Source organism: Callospermophilus lateralis, chromosome 10 (assembly GCF_048772815.1).
Source record: "Callospermophilus lateralis isolate mCalLat2 chromosome 10, mCalLat2.hap1, whole genome shotgun sequence".
Lineage (NCBI taxonomy): Eukaryota > Metazoa > Chordata > Mammalia > Rodentia > Sciuridae > Callospermophilus > Callospermophilus lateralis.
Window position 1 is genome coordinate 44762710 of NC_135314.1, and position 18730 is coordinate 44781439.

Genomic DNA, 18730 nt, shown 5'->3' on the forward strand with positions numbered 1-18730 from the left:
GTTAAGTTAATACAATTTTCAAAGCTAACATTCATTATGTATTTTTTAAAAAGTATATACCATATATAAACAGGTGGATGGTGTATGGACTGGGATACTTCTATAATTAAATCAGACACAGGACCCACTTGTGGTTTTAGATTTTTTATTCACTCATGCCTACAAAAGAGAGTATTATTAAGAAAGAGGTATAGACAAAAATTAAAGAATATTTTGCCCCAATCTTTTAGTCTCAGTGTAATCCACAAAATGTCCCTGCAAAAACTCCTTTTCAATGTATTATTTTCACAGACAAATATATCAGAAAAGAATGTCCTGTAGGCATCTCTGTTCACAGTTTTGATGGCTCTCACAGGCAGAGCTTGTTCATTTAGAAAATGCAGAACCTTCTTCCAGATGCTAGCTGTTAAATATGAATAGGATAAACTTTGAAAAATGGTTAACTCTATCCCCTTTCTCCACTGAAATCCATCTTGAAACTACAAAAGGTGTCTTAAGCAAGCCATGAAATATTCCAAAATCTGCTTGAAAGAGAGGAATTTTGTCTGTCTGGTCAACCCCCCACTCACCCATTTATCTATCTTCCCATGAATCTCGAATGTACCTTTTGGAGGTAGGAGCTGGTCAGGAAGGAAGGATAGAAACTTCTCAAATAGGCTGAGAAAGGTAGGGAGGTAAATGTTCTGCTGGTAATTAATGGCATCAGTGGCAGTCATGAAGAAACAATAACTGTTTAAATAAATCATTAGACCTGACAGTAGAGGTGTCAACAGGTAACCACTTAATGAGTATAATCATTGTTTTTCTCTGTTTTCAGTGTTGATCTACTAACTGCGTCGTTTGTGTTCCCTATCCCATTTCCAAACCAAAGCTATTTAAAGCTGTACTCCATGGAATCTGAAATGGTATACCCTGTTTACTATTTAGAGTTGATACCTCATGTTCTTTAATAGGCAAGATCTGTTCTAGAACAAGGACAGTCTTCTGGACTCCTCTAGACTGATGATTTTCCCCTTATTTCCACAGGGTGATTCATTAACAAGGATGAATAATAGCTATTAATTCTCATGTGCCTCTCTAGATTGCCAGAGTGAATTGTTTATTATAGTTTTGGGGAAACAGCCCTAGTCTGCCTTAAAGACAATTATTTATTTCTTAATTTATTTTGAAGGGAAGGCAGGGGCAGTAGTTAGAAATGAACTTACCTCTTTAGTTACCTTGGATAGAATCTCATTGTTTTTGAGATTGAATCAATGTTTTATGTGTCAGAAACCCTGAGAAGCTGCTTTTAATCTAAGCCCTGTTGTCAGTGATGGTCTCCTTGGCGGGTCATCCTCCCTGTCTGTTTCAGCATCTAACAATATACAGAGCTGATCCACTTGACCATGGCATTTCTTCTAGTTAAATGTTCTATTCTCTATTATTTTATTTCCTTGTCAGTCCCTTCTCCCCTCTGCTGCCACGTTTCCAAAATCCAATGACTATTCCTGGGCTCTGTGTGAAAACATTCTTCTGTTTAAGTTTTACTTCTTTGAAGTACTACACAAGCAGTTAGTGATTTGAAGTGTATATGTCCCTTCATTTGTTGTTCATACCCTGGTTGTCCTCTAGTTCCAGCGCCAGCTAATTTCAAGCTAGAAAGGAGAATAAACTCACCTTTCCCTCTCTATGATATTACTCTAGGCCTTGTTTTTAGAGGACCTGGTACCAACACTGCTGTTAACACTATTAGGGGGAGGGGGTTCCTCTTCTATTGTTTAACTATTCTAGGGTGAATAATTGGACCTATAAAGAAGTGTCAAAATATTAAAGCCAGAGGGGACTTCAAGACTCAATCTAACCAATTTTTCCATTTCAGAGGTGGAGATTTTGGGATCAGGGCGGGAATCCAATTTGTCTAAGGGGTGGTTGCCAGTCCTGGGCTGTGGTTTCTTCTTATCACTTCATAATTGTATCTTTGCTTCAGTTGAGAAATCTCTTCCTTTAAATTGTTCTTTCTCTTCCCAATATTTAAAGGGTCATGTCTTTCAGACAAAACCAATCTCAAGGTTAATGTGAGATGTCCTTTGAAACATAAATGGACTTGAAGCATCTTCATTCATTCCATACAGCTGAGGCACAGAGATTTGGGGCTGGCTTTTGCACTCTGTGTTGATTAGTAGAATGTGGGTCCCCTTGTAGACCTTCCTCTAGGAGGTTATTTGTCTCTGACCTCACAAACATCTCCACCACCTTCCTCCTGTCCTTTTCTGTTCCAATGTATTATATGAAGCTGAGGATGAACTGTCAGATGGCTGTGGACTGCACGTCTTTGGAAACATTAATAAAAAGAAGACAGATGAGAGATTGATATACAAGAAGACAGGAGATTAAGACCTACACACTGACATGGAATTCAGGGCCAGTATTTCCAGTTGTTGGGGCCACCCAGGATTATAGTACTGCATCACACTTTTCACACCTTCTTGTTGCCTTGGGCTGAGGAGTAGCTGGTAAATTGTTATCAAAACTAAACCCTTATTTTCATGGGACTTCAAGGTCCAGAGAAAAGAATAGTAATTATTCATAAGATAAAGATTACTGGATCTGAACACATAATATGAACCACGTGGTACAGAGTCTAAGGTTCAAAACCCGGCTTTAATTAATTTGCTGTGACTTCAGTGAAGGCCTGGCCTTTCTCTTTGCCTCACTTTCTCCATTTGTGGTTTGGGTGTTGGTGGGTGGAGGAGAGGATGTCAAAGGTCATCCAAGCTCTGATTGTCATGAGTCTCAGATGCCTTTAAGCCCTCATAGCAAGGTTGCAACCATGCCATGTCTTGAATTGGAAGAGTGTGTGAATTAGAAGTAGTGTGGTTCTCATTAGAGCTTCTATTGCCCATTTTTGCTTCCATCAGACTTGTTAGTAAATAAACTTTTGCCTTCCAGTTGATAGGCTCCTTCCTGCTTGCCTAAGGCAGTAGTTTGTAATTTCTGTGTGTGTGTATGTGTGTGTACACATGCCTACACACACTTGTGTTTGGGGTAGGGGGAACATTATGGAAGTTTGGGATACTCAGATGAACCTGTGAATTATCTTAAAAAAAAAAAACAACAAAAACCCCAGTGTATCTGCGAAGAATACTAGCTACAATTCCAGGAGTTTTATAGCTAACTCTGAAGGCCATACGTGAGTTCTAGGGTAGGCAAAAAATGTTTTCTCCGTGGGAAGTCTGAGATGACATGTGGTTGGCTCCCATTTCCTTTAGCTGTTGGATTTTTCCCACAGTTCACCTATTCTTCTGCTCTGGTTCTCAGTCTGACTTAGAATGACTCGGGACATTTACACGTTGTCAACTGTTAAGTGATATTTTCATACAGAAAATCTTACTGATTCATTCATTAATTCATTCTTTCACTCAAATGCACTTTGAACCCAGAATCTGCTAATGTTAGTTACTTTTAATACCTTACATTATTTTATTTAAGTTTATAAAATGGAAAGTTATTTCCTCCCTTTTTTTTTGTGCAAGGAAACCAAACTCAGGTTGAATAATTGTTCAGAGTTGTACAGTTAATAAAGTGCAAAGTTTGAGTTTAAATCTAGATCTGCTCCAAAATACGTGACTGTCTTCAGAGATAACACTGAATATGAATAAGGACGATGAAGCAAGTTCATAAACCATGGAAATCTCTGGTAGAAAATGGTAAATGGGCCCCAGAGGAATACAGTGATTGTGTGCTGTGGGAGTTTGGTGAGGGACAAGATCACACTTTCTGAATCACTTATATGATAATTCAGTAATTAAATTCTTATCCAAACCTTAAGGCCAAATTAAAAAAAAAAAAACAACAAAAAAAACGTCGAACAGTTATATAAATGCACTATAAACAACTCATAGTTTCTCCTTATTTTTCAAAGTTCCATCAGGTTAGTTGCCTCAGTAAGTGGGATGAGTAGACAAAGGATAATTGGGATCTTAGTGCCCTGATCATACTTGGAGTTGTTGACGGAATTGGAATTTCAGGGCTCTGGGGAATCTGTTGTTGTTTTTTTCCTGTTATATTGAGCGTGGGATAGATAGATTTCTGACCATGCCTACATCAGCACAAATGCAGATGTGAGCAGCTAGAATGTGGATTCTGCCAAATTGTAATGACTGCCACATGTGGAAAGCTAAAACTTAGTGCTGGTGACCCTCTTGGAGCACACGTGGGAGTCGGGAGAGTGAAAATCAGTGTTGGGGATGGCAGAAGCCTCAGAGCTTGTCAGGGACAACACCTCACCTTACAGATGGGGAAGTGGAGTCTGATGGGGGTATAACCAAAATTCAGGAAGCAGTTTAATGACTCCCTGGGAGTAATGATAGAACAAGAACCAGACTTCATGTCAGCACTACAATAATACTGACTTACAGTTTCTGACTTCCGTTGTGACATACTGTCACTGATAGGCTGATATACCTGGATTTGGAACCCACCGTTATTACCTATATGGCCTAACACAATGTTTATGATAACTTGGGGGGGGTCTCAGCTTTGTTGTTTGTAAAATGGAAATCATATCGTATTGATCAAGTGATTGTGAGGATTAATTAAATACCTTTGTGCTGTTCAGTACACAGAGGTATTATTGCCTGTCATGGTGAGGTTCTAGAATGCTTCCAAAGTCTTACGTGTTTTCTGGTGGGGTTTTTGGGAAATGGAAATGATGGGATTATGAGGACTTTAAGTGGTTTGATCTATTGATGGCTGAATGAATTACTGGGAGTTGGAACCTAGTTAGAGGAAGGAAACTGGGGTGTGAATCTTAGAAGGGTTTATCTTCTCCCCCAACCCCAGTCTTCTCTCTGCTTCCTGGTGGACAGGTTGCCAGGAGGTAATCAGCTTTGCTCTTCCATGCCTTCCACCATGATGTGCTGTCTCACCTCAGGTCCAAATCAATGTAACTGGCTGACCCTGGATTGAATCTGAAACCATGAGCCAAAATAAACCTTTCCTCTTCTAAATTGTTCCTCTCAGGTACATTGGTCACAGAGACAGAAAAGAGGGAACACATTGTCCACTTTATTTAGTAATCCTTATCAAAGCCCAATGAGACAGAAACAATTATCTTATTTTTTACAGAATTTGTTTCCTAACCTCATCATGACAGTTCTTAGGCTTTTGCTTCTCACAGTTCTGTCTTAGGACCATGGACATCAATAGCATTTTGGAGCTTGTTAGAAATGCAGATCTCGGGCCATACTCCAGACATCCTGAGTTAGAATCTGTGTTTTAACAAGATCCCCAGGTAGTTCACATGCTCATTAGAGTCTAAGAAGCATTCCTGTAGGCCTGAGACCAATTTCAAGGATCTTGGCCACGACCTGCTGACAATGACTGGCACTCTGCCTGCATTCTTGGGGCATGCAGTACCCAGACCTTCAGATAGCAGCAGGGAACCCTGGGAATCACTCCCAGGGAATAACCAAGGACCAGCTTGAAGGGATCCAGCAGGCTTTATCTTTTCAACGCCCTTCATTTCCTCAGAAGTACTATTCACAAGGGGTCAAACCTGATTGGATTCCAAGTCTTTCCTATCCCAAAGTCCATGTTCTTTTTATTAAATCACAGTGTCTCAGGCAAGAGGAATGCTGGGCTGTGTGTATGATAACTCTGCCTTCCCCATAGTGTGAATATTTCAACACTGGCTGTTTTACTCTATTACTCAATTCCTAAAGGGGAAGAATTAATAAAAAAAAAAAAAAATTAAAAGGAGCTTGAGCTGAAAGCCAGGATCCTGCAGCTTAATCAGTTATTTTCGTTTTTTAATGAGGGTGACTATTGTGAAATAAGTAATTATTAATTACTCAAAACTAATGAAATATTTTAGTTTCCTTGCTCAAAAAGCATATGGAAGCTAAAAGAAAGCATATGGGTGTTTTTTGGGAAGCATATTGGTGGATGGACAAATTACAGTGGTGCCAATATGCCTTTGCTTTCTGGCTGGGGCCATCGCTACGTGTGCTGGCATCTCAGTCTTCATGTGTTTGGAGAGATTTTTTTTTTAACAAAATTCCTATCTGATGTGTGCCTTGGGTTGCCTCTAGAGTTCCACAGCTCTGCCTCATAAATCTTTCTACTGTGCTTGTACTCAGACATTCCCACATGAGTGTCTACTCAGTATAAAGCCTTTGCTATTAGTAACTACTGTGGGTCTTTCTTCCAGATGTCTCTTTTCTTCTGTAGTGGACAGAATGGGCCTGTCCAGCTGAAGTTAGAGTCCATCTATGCATTGGTAAAAGCAGAATCCTAAGAGAAAGAAGAACTAGGAGCTCTTTGCTTCATCAGGAACTCTGTGCCGCCCACCACTGAAGCTCCATGTGCATATATCTTTCTTGTAAAATTGGAATGATGATGCCAGTGCTCCTTAGTTCACGGGCATGGCTGTTTATCCAATTTGTAGTCCATCCCCTTTGTTCATCTTTTTTTTTTTCTTTACATCCCTTCTCTTTTTCTGTGTATTTGGTCAGTCTGATGAAAAGCTTGATGGATTTGAAGGTGATTGAAATGACTTGAAATGATTTGTTGGTTTTTTTTTTTTGGAATGATCAGAGGCAAAATGATTTTTTTTTTTTTTTTTTTTTGGTGGGGGTTACTGGGGATTGAACAACAGATCACTCAGCCACTGAGCCACATCCTCAGCCCTATTTTGTATTTTATTTAGAGATAGGGTCTCACTGAGTTGCTTAGTGCCTCACTTTTGCTGAGGCTGGGTTTGAACTCGCGATCCTCTTGCCTCAGCCTCCCGAGTTACTGGGATTATAGGAGTGTGCCACCGCACCCAGTGCAATAGGATATGTTTGAGAAGGTTCCTGGCTGAGTGTCAGAAAACCAAGGTTCTGTAACAAGCTGACTTCATAAGCTTTTACTTAGGGCCTACAATCAATTTAGCTTGCTGAGAAGTTGAAGGAGGGAGCTGGCAGGTATGTGGCTGTGAGTCTGATCCAGGGTCAGTCAGGACCCAGTATAATGTGTGAGCTAATAATGCACTTGGGGAGCAAGAGAATTTGGAAAACTCTTTCTTCATGGAGGTTTCTTATAGAACCAGTGACTGGAATTGGCTTTGAAACATATTTACATAGGTTTTGATAAGACATTACCTGGAGTTGAAGAATAAATCTGCAGAAGGTAAGAGAGAATCTATTTGAGGCAGGACCCAGAAACAGGAGGATATCAGGCATGACTAGAGAACTAGGCATAGTTCACTGAATTGTGTACTTGAGAAAAATCACTTCATTTCTGGTGGACTTCAGTCTTTTCATCTGTAGCATGTGATCTGTGGACAGATGGTTCTCAAGAAGTCTCAAGATCTCTGGCTAGAGTTCTACAAAATCTCTTGTCCTCAGGCAGATAAGTCACTTAGCTGAACCTGCCAATTGAATAGCAGTGACAGAGCAAGGCCCAGAACCCTACTGCCTATTCCTATGTCAGTGCTCCTCTTACTACCCATAGGGTATGCCAATGGTGGGTGGGTGGGGTAGACATTGCTCTAATCTTTACTGTATGAAACATGGAGTATTAAAGTTTTTCAAGATATGGGATTTGTAAGAGACTCATCTATCCCAGGATTGAGGACCCTTCTGCTACAGAAAGCCAACTTATATGTTATGCATTTCCCTCCTTGATGTTTTTATGGTCCTTGATTCCTTGTCTGAAAGACCAGCATTACCTTCCTCCAAGGGAAATCTTCTCTGCCAAGCTTGTTTCTGAATCCAGTCTTGGCTTTCTTTCTTTTTCGTTTCCTTTTCCTTTTTCTTTTTTACATTTGTTCTTACTATGTTGCCCAGACTGTCTTCCAACTTCTGGGCACAAATGATTCTTCTATTTTAATGTCCCCAATACCAAGACTATAGGTGTTTCCTGTGCACCTGGCTCGAATTTTATTTTGTATTGTCACCTTTTCATTTTTCGTTGCTCTGATTTCTCTGGCACAATGCTCTGAGCACAGTGTTCAATGAAGGAGCACATGTCCATGTTCTTCAACAGTTTTTTCCTCTGTTTATTGCTTATTCTGAAATAGAAATGTGACATATAAGCTTGTAGACCTTCAGAACTGGAAAGGGACTTAAAAACACTGTGTAGTCCAGCCGCCCTCCCAGAGAAGAAGTGACTTACCCTACTTACCTAATTAGTGGCAGGTCTGAGAATGGTGCTCGTATCTGATAAAACATTAGAGAGATGATTGGTGCTTGAGTCTCTCCCTACCAGCGGATCTTGGCTGTACTCTGTTTGTCATGAAGACCATTAGTAATAATGTGGTCCAGGTGGTTCTGGTGCTGTATTAAGCAGATGGAAGTCAGCAGACACTCACTGGCTGTCTACTATGTGACAGGCCCTGTGCTGGGTAGTTTGCCAGAGTTTAGCTTGGTCAACTGTCAAAAGCTAGGATTCCCATTCCTGTATGAGAGAGACCAGTTTTTGTAAAGAGGATATTTAACAAAACTCTTACCTGTAAGCTTGGTAAAACTCAATATAGTGGATAGATCCTTCTCTCCTAGAAACTTGGTTCAGGTCTCTGTAGAATGGCATGTAGGAGTATTTTGAGAGGCTTAGAAGGTGGAGACTAGTGAAAACAGGCAGAGATTATGATCCATATTGAGGCCTGTGGTCACCTGGGTAAACAGGGTACTCAACTCCCCAACCCTCTTCTCCATACATGCATCTCTGAATCTCTGGAGATCTGGGACTTGGGTCCCTATTATTAGTATTGGATCTCACTTACTCTTTTTATATCTTACTCTCTTCCCTTTCCTAGCTAGGCTTGACCCCTATGAGATTCTTTTTTCTTCCCCCTCCTATTAACTTTTCTTCTATTTCTTTTGCTGCTTTCCCTTCTTCCGTCTCCTGAGTTAAACCTGGTGGCCTAAGTCTTGAAGGCTCTCCCATGCCACAGTCCTTTGGACTGGACCATAAAAGAGTTGGCAGGGAAGATGATCCACAAATCTGTTAAATACACAGTAAAAATAGCTTATGATCTATGGGACTGGGTATTAAGCAAGTTGATATTAACGAGGTTTGAGTGCTGCTCTGAAATGTGGCAGCTGCACACACGTACTGGCTGCTTCTCCTCCCTACCTCTGGCAGCTTGCGAGCAGTGTTGCCATGACACTCTCTGGGCTCTGTTTAGATCAGCTATTTTCTGAAGGAGTCCCTGACCTTCCCCACAATAGAAACCGTTGATGTGGTCATGTCAGAGTCTCCTCAGGATCTGTGTGACTGGTGAGCCCTCAGTTGTTACTGGGAAACGGTAGGATGCAGACATGGAACATTTAGGAGCAAGAAGGGCTGTTAAATGTCCTAACTCTCACTGGATGTGTGAGGATTCTGTGGTCCATTGAGTGGATGTGATTTGCTCAAGGTCACAGACTGAAATAGAAGCAAGGCAGGGACAGGAACCCAGATCTCCTGATTCTTAGCCTGGTGCTATTCCTACTCTATTACACTGACCCATGCCTGAGTGCCCTCTTAGCCATGAAGGCTGTGACTGGATCAGGCCCAAGGATTATGCTGTTCCCAGGAATAGAAAATGAGGAAAGGAAGAGTAATCCAGCACAGAATAAGGAATGAGGATGTGAGGGGGAATGGTATGTTTCTGTGTCCCCCAAAGTTCACGTTTTGGAATCTTAACCTCCAATGCAAAAGTTGGGAAGTAGAGCCTGATCAGAGGGGACTGGGTTGCGAAGGTTCTGCCCTCACGATTGTACAATGCTGTTGTTGGGGAAGTGCATGAGTTATCTCAAAAACAGACTTATTATAAAGAAGAGTTTGGCCTCCTCTTGCTTTCTTCCTCTCTTACCTTTCACCTTCTACCATGGGATGATGTGGCACCGGGACCCTGGCCAGATGCCAGTACTGTGCTCTTGGAGTTCATGGACATTTTATAAATGATCCGGTCTCATGAATTCTGTTAGAGCACTACACAAAACGGCTAACACAAGGAGTAAGACACCCAGTAAGTGCCCGAGGTGCCAGTCAGCTCTCAGTGCCCATTTGCAATGCCTTTCTAGGCAGAACTCTTCCATCAGATCCCACAGGTCCAGTGAATGCTTGCAGGGCAGGGAAGATAATGTCATGCTCTCTGTTGCTCTGAATGCTTTCTTTCTGTCACATAAGAGCTCACTTAAAACTCCCAGTATAGCCATTCATTGTCAGTACCATACTTTATTACTATTATTTTTATATTTTTTTATATAATGGTAAGTATTCTAAGAATTCATATGTGAAATGCTATTTTCTCCATAATGTCCTAGAAGACAGAAGAATCTTCCTCCTTCCTTTTTTCCCTTCCTTTTTGTCTATCAATCATGGCACATGGCAGAGACCTAAACACAAAGATTGAGCATCTAGTAAATTTTAGCTGAGTTGAACTTATTTGGATTACAGATGACCTCTCAAAAATTGTTATTAATTGCTGGTGAAAGTTGTCTAATTAAGTGTTCTCACCAATGTAGATTGTTAAGATTTTGTATGTTCTTATTTAATTTCCATAAAACTCAATATGCTTTTATTATCCTCATTTTGCAGTGAAAATATGGAAGTCAGGTGACCTGTTCAAATTCACCTCCAGTAATATGTACTAGAGAATTGATTTGGGTCTAGATGTTCTGTCTACAAATATTGTAATTTTACTTTTGCTCCTCTGCAGGATGTACCAAAGGGGCCTTATTCCTTGCAAGTGGTTCAGGCTCCTAGCAAGAAGTCTCCAGCCTTTTTGGGTTGTAACATATCCCCTTAAGTGTTTGGGGAAATAATTATAAGGCCTAGGGTTCAAACAGTAATTTATTATGCTTTGGGCAACACTTTAGCTGATTTAGTTTTCCAGTAAGCCAAGGGGGGGGGGAGGTGGAAATACTGCCTTTCTTTCTTTTTAAATTTGAAATAAGCTTTGAAATAGTTTGCAAGAGTCCTTTAACATTTAACAAATTGGGGTACTGACAGAATATGGAGGAAAGAAAGGGCTGTCTGTCCTAGATGACTTGACTGAGTGAAGAACAAACTCACCATTTTTTTTTTGATTATGAAAAAGGATGCAGAATTTTTTTCTATATTTTTTATTGATGCATTCTATTTGTTCATAATAGTGGGATTTGTTACCTATTCATACATGTATACAATATAATGTATAATTGGCCAATATCATTCCCAGTGTTTCCCCTTGCAGATGAAGGGATTTTTGAATGTTACCACTAAAATCCATATTTTTGAATATTTCTGTTTTTGTAAGTTTTTCTCAATATTTTCCATATTGATTAGAGAATGCCCATGATGCTTTCCTAAATTCTATAGGATTCAGTGAGTTTGATAACATTTGTATGTTTTCTGAAAAAAAAATCACAAGTGTGGACCAGCCTTCTTTCTTGCTGTATGTACTCAGAACACCATTGCCTCATTTAAATTTCAGTGCAGAGGCAAAGCTGATCTGTAGTAAGTATTATATCTTGTTATTTATAGATCTCATGTTGTTTCCTTTTTGTATCTTTCCAGGTGTTTAAGAAGGAGGATGAGTTGAATAATAATGGTATGGTGTCCAGATAGAAAGTTGAATACCAAAGACAAATATGCATGTGGATCTATTTATATGTGTGTGTGTGTGTGTGTGAGTGTGTGAGTGCGTGTGCGCTCAAGTGTGCGTGTATGTGTTCAGATGATGGTCTATTCATAGTTTTCACAATTTGGAAGTACATAATAACTTTGGAATTAACAAAGAGAAAAATTATTATTTGAGGAAGGGCTAGATGTTTTATGTTTTATTTTAGAGTTTCAGGTAAAGCAAAAAGTTAGAAAATTGTATCAGTTGGTAGTAGATGAGAGTCAAACACTATGTACTTCCTTTGAGAAGAACGTTTGTCTTGGGAATCTGAGCATCTCGTACACTTCCTAAATTTCTTCAGCTTTGATTGATACCCATGGTTTGCTTAATTCAATTGAATCACTTTGCTGTGCAGTGGTGGTTCTGGGAACATGTTATTTACTATAAATAGTTCAAAAGAAAAAAGAAAGAAGCAAAAGGAAACAAAGAAGTAAAAAGCAAAGAAAGCCCCTCTTGGCACCTTTCTTGCTTGGAACATATCTGCTTGTCTTTAGAATTTCTTACATGTGTGTCTGTTTCCCAGGTAGATTTGGAGCACCTGGAAGACAAAAGGGGGCATTTTATGTCTGTTTGGGACAATGGTTTTGGGAGCTCAAGTGTAGTAAGTTAAAATGATCTTTATAAAATTTCTTGCTGGGAGTTTATAAACTTATTCAGAATCTCTTTAGAACTCATCCCATTACTCTTCAAATCCTTCTGCATCATAGACTTTCTGTGGAATGAGGTCCATCTGCCTTCTTTCAAAAGAAAGGGGTACTTGAGGAGTGAAATAGCCTGTTTACATACTGGCCCAAACTGTTAATGCTGGAAAAGGTTTCATATATTATAAAATGTACTAGCTAGAAAAAATATACACATATAATATATAGAGTGCATATATATGTACTTGTATATATGATCTGTTCCTTGTCACAATATTTAACCCAAAGTACTATTTACAGTAATGAATCAAAATGTCAGTTTTAAAAATATGAAGTGTCAAAGTGTTCCCACGTTGCAGAAAAGTTTGATGTGACAGTTTGTTAATCATATGACTATTATATCAAACGTGTCTCACAATGTTTTTTTGCTCAACGCTCTCTCTGGTAGGCTTCTCACACTTTTTTGTTGAATTCTTAGTTCAAGTTACTAACCCAAGGAGCACATTTAGGTTACGTGTCTCCCACACCTCACACAAATGCTGCTATGTTTTTCTGTGCTTAAAACTGAATGGATTTCTCATCATTTTAGAGTGGTTTGATTTTGTGCCTGACACATTTATGTATAGTAGCTTAAAAAAAATCTCTACTGTAATTTTGCTGTTTTCATTGCAGAACCATCACATGAAACTTTGACTTATAGAATGGACGTTTTGTGTTTCTCTGAGCTGGGTTTCCCAGGGTATCATTTAGCTGTCTGTATTTGGTAGTGCCCACTCTGACCTTGGATGTGCTTTTGAGTTTGACTTGGCACATTCATTATATCAACTCCTTTATTCTTCTCAAAGGACTGAATTTTAGGACACAGATATTATATATTTGGGAAAAGGCAACACAGTTTCTTTTAAGAAAATTTATGGTTGTGTTTTTTACTAGCTGTCTGTCCATGGACCACACTTAATCTCTGTGCCTCAGTTTCTTCTGAAGAGTTATTAAGTGTGAAATTAGATTAGGTCAGAGAATTTGTAAACTTGCGCTTTAAGAAGCCACAGAGAAGCCTCCAATGATGGGGTGTGTGCAGCGGGGCAGTGAGGGCTCTGGGCAAGCCCAACAATTCTGCTATTGATTTGATAAAAGTTAGAGTATTTTGTACTATTTCATTTAAACAAAAGGTTCCACTGCCGGGCCTGATGGTAGTTGGTCACCACCGTCCTTGTTGATCCAGAGCCTGCCTTCTCTCACTCTCTGGATGGTTTCCTGCAACTTTTCTGTGGGTGGTGGTACTGATGGTCATGGCTGTTCTGGCTTCTGTGGGAGTTCTTCTAGTGGTCAGGATTCTCCATAATGAAATTTGAGCCAAGAGTTACTGGGACCTCATCTGAATTTGATTTTAATCTGTCCTTCCTATCATTTTAGCTTTCATAGACTTTACAGCTTAGCAGATTTTCAGTTCATTAAAGACCATTATTTAGAACAAGTAGAGACAGGAAAGTACAGAAGCTTTGGCAGGTCTTTCATCTGCTTCTGGTCAACTATATGCACTTTAGTATTATATGAAAATGAGTTTCAACCAGTTTGGAGAGGAGGGTGGACACCTGCAATTTGAAATCTTAATTCATTCGTGAACTTCCACTCTCTGGTGTCTCCCTTCTTCCCCATAAGCACACTATCCTGAGATCCACTTTGCATGGTGTATCCCTGTGTATATCCCCAGATATGGTGGATACTCGAAAAGGAAAAAGTTGTGCATTATACATCAAGGCAGAAATTGTAAGAATGACAAATGGTCCAAGGGAAAAAAAGAGTATTACTATACTCTCCCAAAGCCTGTAAGTATCAATATAACAAAATAAAATTGTAGAAAATATTTTACAATGAATAAAAAAATGGGATAGAGACTCTGGCTATTTTGCCAGATGCCAAAGTATCATATTTAAAGTTCCTCAGCAATCAAACTGTGGGATCAGTTTGATTTAACTCTTTCAATAGCTGAAATCCATAAAGAAGAGAATGCTGTTCTTCTGTGAATGACACTGAACACTTTCTTGGAGTGAAATTCTCTAGTAACAAATCTCATAAAAACTGATTTCAGATATAGCAGCTGAGTGCCAAGTCAGCAGTATTCTTTCCCTAAGTCATACATCAGCCACTAGGGATGTACCTGAGTTTATGGGAGGGGGCTAAACCAAAATCCATGTATATCGAATATTTATACAAAATCCAGGAGTGATTCCTTGTTCGCTGCTTGAAGAAATTGGTGAAATCAGGCAAAATATTGTAAACAAATGTTGAACTCTAAAAACACAGTTACAAATGAAACAGAAAATATTCTGTGTATAGTTTTGTTCAAAGTAGAACAGTATAATGGATTATTTGGCTAGAGGTACGACAGTCAGAACAAACCAAAACCCAGCATGTTAGCTCAATTGTTTGTTTTGATTTCTTTTTGCCTTTTCTCCCTTCCTTGTTAGTGTTTAAAGTCCTTGAATTCAGGAGTTTGACTGTCTTTTTGCCTGTTTCTTGGGACCTGGAGTCACATTTGGGTCATCTATGAGTTTGATAAATATTCAGAGAATAGATAAAATGATTTATGGAAGATAGCATATTGAGGAAAAAAATGATGACATTCTGGAAAATTCTGGTATGGCCACTTTTAAACTTCCTGGTACTTTTACTACATGGTTACTGAGTTCGACACTTTTCTCAGTATTTTCATCATTAGCTCGATTCTTACAACCAAACTTTGAGGAAGTTACTGTAATTATCACCATTTCACAGGTGAGAAATTGAGAACCAGTAATGTTATATAGTTTACCCAAGGTCGCATGGTTCATGACAGATAAACCAGGATTTGAACGCAGATACTTTTTCTCCAGCAACTACTCTCTGAACTACTAAGCAATATTGTCTCTGCACAATCATCATAATTAATGGCACCTTTTGTTCTGCCTTCTTGTGTTTTGGGAGACTAAACAAGATGGTAGGTGTGAAAGCTTTAGGGAGAGTGAATCAACTGGTGAAGTTGAGTTAGCACACAAATTACTTCTAACTGGGATGGAAAACAGGGACTTAAGAAGGAAAGATTCACCAGGGGGGTGGCAGTGACAGTTGGGTTAGCCTTAACATTATGAGATTTTGATGAATGTAGACTCTTTCTAAGGGAAGGGAGTAAACAGTGGGAGAAGTACGCATCTAGTGCTGTTTCATTTAGCAAATCTTATCCCAAACAGTGCGTAATAATGAATGGGGAAGGGAAGGTGCTTGTGGTGCAAGGAGAGGAAACCGCGAGGAAGGTCCTGAATGGGAAGATGAAAGCATAGCAGAAGCCTTTTCATATCTTGCAGGAGTTCAACTCTGGGCAAATTGAAGAGACCTCCTTACCCTTATCATGCTTTAGCTCATCTGTTTTTAATGCATCATCCATAAGTATTAGTCCATGAGGGTTCCACTCTAGACAGAGCAGCCACATAAGCTGGAAAATGCTGTATCCTTTGGCGCCCTCTTAGTGCTGACAGCATGCATTAGCATGCTCAGTCTTTTAGGAAGTCCTGTGGGAAAGCAGTCTTCTTGTTTACTCTGATGCTGACCTTGAGAGTTTTTTTCCTTTGAGCAACTCTGGTCAACATCCCTTAGAAAACACTCTAGGAGTCTGGCACCACTGTCCATGACTGTAATCCCAGCGGCTCTGGAGGTTGAGGCAGGAGGATTGCAAGTTCAAAGCCAGCCTCAACAATTTAGCAAAACCCTGTCTGAAAATTTAAAAAAAAAAAAAAAAAATTAAAAAGGGCTAGAGATGTTGCTCAGTGGTTAAGTGCTCCTGGGTTCAATCTCTAGTATCAAAACAAAAAGAAAGGAGGACTGAAGGAAGGAAGGAAGGAAGGAAGGAAGGAAGGAAGGAAGGAAGGAAGGAAGGAAGGAAGGAAGGAAGGAAGGAAAGAAATTAAGAAAAACACTCTAGAAGATGCACTTCAGCTAACCAGCTGGGCAGATTTTGTGTTCACTTTCCAACAAGTTGTGTTTCTTCTAAACACAGGTCACCTTAGGGCAGAATTAGATCCATTCTCAGGGCAGCCAAAAGTCCCATTCTGAAAGAAGTTAGAGCACATTTGCCTACTGAAATTGTTATGTGTCATTTAGAAAGAAAGCTGTGCCTAAGATTATAAACCCGAGGACCTGCAGCCCCTCTGACAAAGTAAAAGCGAGAAGCAGGAAGTGAAGGAGCCTCGGTTTTGAAATGGAATGTGCCTAAGAATGATAGTTACCAACCACAAGAAGTCCCCTAGTCTGCAGCCCTGAGAACATATCAGGAGGAAACACTTTTAAGAGCAATAATTTATCTGTGGTATCCTTGGCATTCTTTCACCCTGTGTTGGACTGTATGGAGTGCCTCCTTCGGGCAGGGTAGGGTGTGAGGAACTGCCATCTTGGATTACCTCATTTAGTCCCTCAACAATCCGCCTGCATCAGGATTATTCATCTCTTATGGATAAGGATAGTGAATCCCAGGTGTCTCACTCATGTTGTTTGACATCTTGGACATTTGCTTTGTTCCTTTCCTTATCTGTCTGCTGCACTTGTGATCCCCCAGGAAGGAAATGAAGTACTCTCGAAAGCCTGTGAAGGTGTCTGCAATGCTAGGCCTGAATCTATGATGATACTCTTGCTCCTTCTGTCTCCTCCTCCTCCTGCCCTGCAGACTCACGCTGGGTGCAGGTAGCTTCAGTGTCCATCCATGTGCTTACGTTGCTGCACTGTCTCCCCTGTGTGACCTCACTGAACTGTTTAGACCCACTCCCTCACAGGAGTCCTCCTCTTGAGCACATCTTCTATGCCTTCTCTGCTGATGTGGGTTCAGTGTTAATGTCACTTTCTCCCTCTTTGGTGTACGTCTGTTACCTTCTTGCTAGTTGCCTAGGTTTTGTTTTAACTTTCCACCCACACTTTTTGAACTTGGCATGCATTGGAACCACCTGGGGAATCCCACCCTCAGAGGTTATGGTTCAGTAGGTCTGAGGCAGCGTGGGAGGATTCGCATTTCTCTTGCGCTCCCAGATGACGCAGAAACTCTCAATTTGTGGGCTCACTGTGATTAGTGCTCTTGTAAAATACAGGTCAAGACCCCTGTTTTCCAGGAAATTTAACTAGCTGTTTTACTGTTTTAACTCAAAGTGAAGCTTCCTTCCTTCCTTCCTTCCCCTTCTTCCTTCTTTCCTTGATTCCCTCCCTTGTTTCTCTCTTTCTTCCTCTCTCTCTTTTGTCCAGCTAGCTGGATGGCCTATTCTTTCCTTTCCCCTTTTACTGCCCTTCTTCCTTCTTGTGTCTGGTAATCACTTAGATAAGAAAATCAGCTTTGTAAAAATGACCCAAAATCTGGATAAGAAATCTCAAACTCTTCATCACATCCTGTCCTAGCCTCTTTCTAGCTCTGTGTTCTTGAGCAAACCATATCTTAGGGACTTTGAGTGATCTCATCTCTGAAATACTTATTCTATTTTTTTCTACTGCCAAGACTCATGGAAAAAAAAAATCAAATGAATTAGCAGATATATCAAGCCCTATACAGATGCAATGGTATTCCTAGTAAATTATTGTTGGTGTTTTGTTTGTTTTTATGCAGTTTGACTCACTTTATCATTAATGATGAGGCATCAAAGTTTTCATTGATAGGTGGAGAGGTAGGTGGTGATGTTGAGATTTCAGGAAATCTCTTTTAGGTTCCTGGAAATGAGTCTCATACCAGTGCTTGTGAGCTCAGGTCAGAACAATATTACATTTACACTGTAAATTTTCTCCTGCAGACTATGATAATGATTTTGAGTATTACAATCATATTCTGAACTTCTCATGTGAACTTGAGGAAACTTGAGACATCAAGAGAGGTTACGATTTACAAGGGCTTGTAGGGTGATTGTTATGGGTAAATTTATAAATCCTTAAAATTTAGTTTTCTATAACAAGAATATCATATAAAGAAAGTATCTTCCAGATTTTAAGAAAGTGCATTCATGCCTCAAGTACCTACTCTACAAAGCCCAGTCCTAACACCAATGCATAAAATAGGGCTATGGGTACTTCCTTTATCATTGGAGGCCAAGATTCATTCATTTCAATGAAATGAATTATCAGTGATATAAAGCAAAAGTACTAGGCGACAAAGGAGAGGTAAGGGTAGCAGACTGGGGGAACCTGCAGGTGAATGGGGTGTGGGAAGGGCTTACTGAAGGAGCTGGTATTTGAACACACTTTTAAGACTGATAGGTTTCAGCAGATGAACTTCTGGGTAGGAACTTGCCAGTGAAGGAAGAGTATGTCAGTATTTGAGAATTTCCTACTGTTTTAGAACAGAGGTTCTAGGGAAAGTGATACATACAAATATGAGAATATCTCTTTTGAAGACTCTCTGCTGATATTCAGGTCCATGTGACCATGCTTATTTTATTTCCTTTGCACTTTACTCAATTCTTTGCAGGATGTTCCT

The 18730-nt window shown here is 39.9% G+C and overlaps 1 protein-coding gene across 4 annotated transcripts in view; it reads left to right on the forward strand.

Annotated features, from left to right (window-relative positions):
- Positions 1-18730, forward strand: part of Lpp (LIM domain containing preferred translocation partner in lipoma) — a 650099-nt gene that overhangs the window by 166298 nt on the left and 465071 nt on the right. The gene's annotated exons all lie outside the window — the stretch shown is intronic.